Here is a 4,814-nt window from a genome sequence, read left to right on the forward strand (position 1 = left end):
AAAAAGGAGTAAGAGAAAATTGACCAGAAGTGGGGTGAGTATGGGCTAGTATAACCCATTACTCAGACTATTTCACTGTCCTTCAAATTTTCCCATAGAATAGGCCTTTCAAAATCCCACTAGAGATTTAAAATTTCTTCTAAAAGTATTTTCCCTTCTTTAAAACAATTCAAGACTCATAAAACTTTTAGAATGATCTTAAGCAGTTTGCATAACTTTCTGTACATGTTCTAATCTTAGATAAAATAATATTGGATTTTCCAGTAGGCTAACACGAAAGAGCTCACATCCTTTACTGACTCCCTGCTCCGATCATAGAAACCTGCTATAGAAGGAAAAAAAAACAGGGACCTGTGACATTCCAAATATGACAGGATAGAACATCCTTGATTCTGTTTAAATTCAGGTTAGTTACAGATATCCAACCATGCAGTATCCATTCCACCTCAATGCTAGACTCAGGAATAGGTGGGGAACATTCCTTTTCAAAGGAACCCCATAGGTGTTCGTAAAGTCAAATCTCCCATCAGGTTTATAAATCATTGCCCTAATAGATTTGCATCTACTGCCCAAGATTCCTCATCTTTCTTTAACTATGCTTAATCTGATCTCACACTAAAATTTCCGTTCTCTCAACTAAAGTGTCTCTGATTTAATCCCAACAATTAATTCAGTCAATGGCATTAATACCCAATTATACTTTGAAATACACTGGGATCCCTATGACATATACACAGATATAACTTTTCTACAGAAACTTTATAATCCCAATCTCAGTCCATGGGATAATGATTCAATATTGCATTTGTATTCTTATTTCCTTTTCTTCTCAAATATGATTGAGCTATTAATTATAAAATCTAGTTACAAATCTTTCTGTCTTCCTTAAAACTTCCTCACACCCTTCTCAACATACTTAAACCATCTGATACAAAGGTATCCATGCCACTATTTAGAGACAGGAGGGGCTTGGAAATCCCCATTTGTCCCCAAACCTTCTTATCTTAACATCAATTTACTCTCATTAAGTTGCAATATACCACAAAGATTTGCCAGGACTCATATACATAAGGGATTCCCTTTAACATCTTTCCCTTCACAATTTTCTGAGATTGTCCTGGTAAGGCCAATTGTTAGAGATCCTTTTTACTCTTTTGTACATAGACTTTGCTGCTTCTCAGTAAGTCAAGCTTATAGTTTAGGAGCTTCATACAAGTTCGCTTTCCCAGGTAATTTTACAACATTATACAGTAGTAGGGGGACTGTTCTGAATGAGCAGAACTAGTCAGTATAAAGTTGTCACAGTTTTAGGTTTTAGCATTAAAACAGTAGCCCAATAACTTAGTTAACAGTCTTACAATTTCAAACAATCTTATCTGAAACTTCCTTTTAAACAAAGATAGACTTGGAAGCTTAAGATTTTCCCAAATTACAATACTCCAAAACTTTAAGAGAAACTGCTTTTCATACACCATAGATAGTACAGATGTTTACCAGTAATGATATCATCTCAAGTTTGAACTTCGAAATAGGAACAAATGAATTACCAATCTGATGACCTTAAAACTCCACATGAAGTTATACTAAACTAAAATCCTTTTTTTTTTTTTTGCTGCCATACAACCAATCAACTTATAATCACTGTATATTTCCAGAATAGCCAAAAAGTTAAATGGACAATCAGCTATCACAGTAAATATTGGCAGTATTGTTACTACTTGTTTGTATCCCAAATATAAAAGCTTTAAACCATCATTATAACATAAAAAATCCAATTCACATGAAAATAACATTATAACATAGGGTGAGCAGAACTGATAAAGTAACATAGCTAGTTTTACACAACTTTTTCTCCATCTTTTAGTTTCAACAAAACTCAGATTGAAAACTGATTTGTCACTCAATTTTTACAGTATAAGAGGACTTCACAATTTAGATTTTACAATTTAGAGGTACCATAATAGAACAATGACATTATGACATTAATTGCATTTCCGATTCATCACATACCAAAATTATTGATAGAAAATTAGGCTTACCAAGTGCAGAGGCTTTTCTCCTCTCCCCACAGTTGCAGAGCTTGTTTGTGGTCCCCGGGATTTGAAAGGAAAGAGGGTCGTCTGCATGCCCCAGGGGCCCTCAATATAGCTGCTATGCCTCCCCCCAATGTTTTTAGCTGTTCCAACTTTTACTCCAATAAATTTTGTGTCCACTCCTTAGAAACTTCTTTGAAAGTGATAGCTTTGACTTCCCTAGCAAGGGGAGAGGGAGTGGCGCCTACTCCCTTATCCCAGTTCTAGAGAACCCAAAAACCTCACCTTATGTATCAAATCTTGGAAAATATTCCAATTTGCCTAAATGCCAAATAGTAAAATGAATTCCAACTTTTCTTTAGCATCAAATTAGGAGTGACACTTTTTAAAGATGACCAGAATGCATTCAGTTGCCTTTTAGTTGCATTGTTACACAAAACTTTTCTCTTTTAAGTGAGGCAGGAAATAGTTAAATGTTAATCTACCTGCCTCTTTGTTCTGAGGGAAAAGATTCCTTCCCCTTCCCATCACCCTCTCCTCACTCCACTTGGCCAGAGTGGAATGAAGAGGAGATTTTCAAACTTTTAAAGATCTTAAAACTTCTGTTCACACTTTTCAATAGCAACTAACTTATATCTATCTTAACTTCCTACCCATGTTCCTTTCTTTGCTACATGCTTAAACTTTCTTGCTTTTACTACTGTCTACTCTTCCTGTTGGACTTTGATTAAAGCCCCTTTAAAATCATATACATACTTTATTTCTTTCTAATTCCAACCTAACATTTCTCCTATACTCTTTCACTTGCATTTACCATCATATAACCTAAACAAGACAATATTTTGCTCTCTTTCTCTCCCTTTCCAGCCTGCACTCAGCAGCAGGGGAAAGAAGGAGGGAAAGAGATACAGCATTTCAAAGGAATGTCTTGCAGTTGCAGCCAATGGTACAGAACTTTTCTAAATTAAATTTGGTCACAGACTCCCCATATCCAGAGACCCGTTTCTGGAAGTCTGTGAAGTTGTCCAAAAGGCATTTCAAAGGAGTACACGGGCCGGCTGTGGATGACCCTTGGCCCATAATGGACCTGATGACTGGATAGGACAAACAAAGACACAGAAGGGACAGAACACAACAGAAACACAAGATACGACACGTAACAGTTCTGTGCACAGTACCAATCACTCAAAACATGTACCACTCATTCTAAACAAGCAACTAAGTGGGACTCGAACCCACAATTTAATTGCTCAGACCAGAGTAATTCAGTGGGACTCGAACCCACAATTTAATCACCTAAACCAGAAAGAGTAATTAGGTGAGACTTAAGGTGTTATCTATCTGCTTCTTAAAAGTGATCGGGCCTCCGGCAAGGTTGAAGGGAGGAGGACGGCTTCCTTCAGCCCAGGCGGCCACCCCCGCTGTGGGGATTTCCTCCCTTTTTCTGGGCGACGCCCTGTAGGCATCGAAGTCAGGCACTTCCTCTTTTTTATTTTTTTGCTGTGCCACTGTCTCCTCTCTTCTGGGTTCTTGTTCCCAGCGAACAGCGCGCGGAGCCAGCTCCTTCGCTGTCGCCATCTTCCCCGCTTTCTAATCCCCTCTCCGCTTCTCTCAACTCCTCCCACAGATATTGAGGAGGTCGGCTAGTTGATTCCTCCTCCGACTCCTCACTAGAGGAGCCTGCTAAGGATAAACGGTGAAATCGGTTGGGGTTAATGACCCCGGGTTTGTTCCCTCATATGAAGCCATTTGTTGTCCCACCACGGCCCATCGGCCTGGCTGCACCCCCGCATGTTGTATCCAGGGGCAGATGGTCCATATTTTTTCTACAAACTGGCGGCACGTTCTTATTGGTATCTTTACGCCACCCTTCGCGCACACTTTGTAAAGCTGCGCGGCAATAACTCCTTTCTCCTCCGGCAAAATTGCGGGGACACTTATTGTCCCTGCACTCATTGCCCCTCCCATCTTCTCAACGGTACTCTTTTACCGATGAGGCTGTCTGGAGAGCTAGTTTACAGCCCAGACGGTCTTCTCGGACCCTACCCACGCCCCACGTTGGGCGCCAGTTGTGGGGGGCTATTGATATCCCGTCCTTTCACTTACCCATAGTAAGTCTTCGGTCGTCACCTCTTCGGTCGTCACCGGCCTCCTAGGAGGAATTACCAGACAGAGCACCCGAGGTTTGCAGGAGTTGTTTATTCAGGCTCAGCTACATCGCGACTGCCCTGAACTTCCGCATCAGGGCAACTTATAGGTACATATAGCCAATCATCTTCCACAGCTCTATTCATTACCTTTTAAGGTCATACATCAAGCAAGCAGGCACTAGCCCATATACCATTACTTCCTGGCCCCCAACAATTGTATATATTCCTCTCTTCTGTTCATAAGCTTTTTACTCTTTTCCTCCCAACTGTCTCTTTACAGAGAAGAGGGTGGTGAGAGAATGGTTACCAGCTCTAATGCCCTATACTTGATTCAGTCTTCTCTTCCATGCCCCTCTTCTCTTAGTCTTGCCCAAATACAAATCATAGATTTTGACCTTTATTCCTTTCATTTTAAACTTCTTATTCATTATCCACTCTTTGAGGTTGGAGTTTCTTTTACTTATGATTAGTCATTCCCTTTTTCTTGCCTCCTCCCTATCCTAGTTCCATCATATTTCTCTGATTGGAATGGATTTCTACACCAAATTTTCACCGTCTCTGTCTCTCACTCTGTCCTCTGTCTCTCACTGTATGTGTGTGTGCATGTGTATGTATTACACTTTTATTGGTT

The 4,814-nt window shown here is 40.0% G+C and overlaps 1 long non-coding RNA gene across 1 annotated transcript; it reads right to left on the bottom strand.

Annotated features, from left to right (window-relative positions):
- Nucleotides 1-584: 584 nt before the first annotated feature.
- On the bottom strand, nucleotides 585-3,526 carry LOC138175522 (uncharacterized). Its single transcript, XR_011172019.1, has 2 exons — nucleotides 2,634-3,526; nucleotides 585-2,553 (listed from the first exon to the last, which is right to left on the bottom strand). It is a non-coding gene; the product is annotated as an uncharacterized lncRNA (long non-coding RNA).
- Nucleotides 3,527-4,814: the final 1,288 nt, after the last annotated feature.

This window comes from Petaurus breviceps, unplaced genomic scaffold (assembly GCF_028583685.1).
Source record: "Petaurus breviceps papuanus isolate PSGF00001 unplaced genomic scaffold, PetGlider_PUasm1.0 77, whole genome shotgun sequence".
Classification (NCBI taxonomy): Eukaryota; Metazoa; Chordata; class Mammalia; order Diprotodontia; family Petauridae; genus Petaurus; species Petaurus breviceps.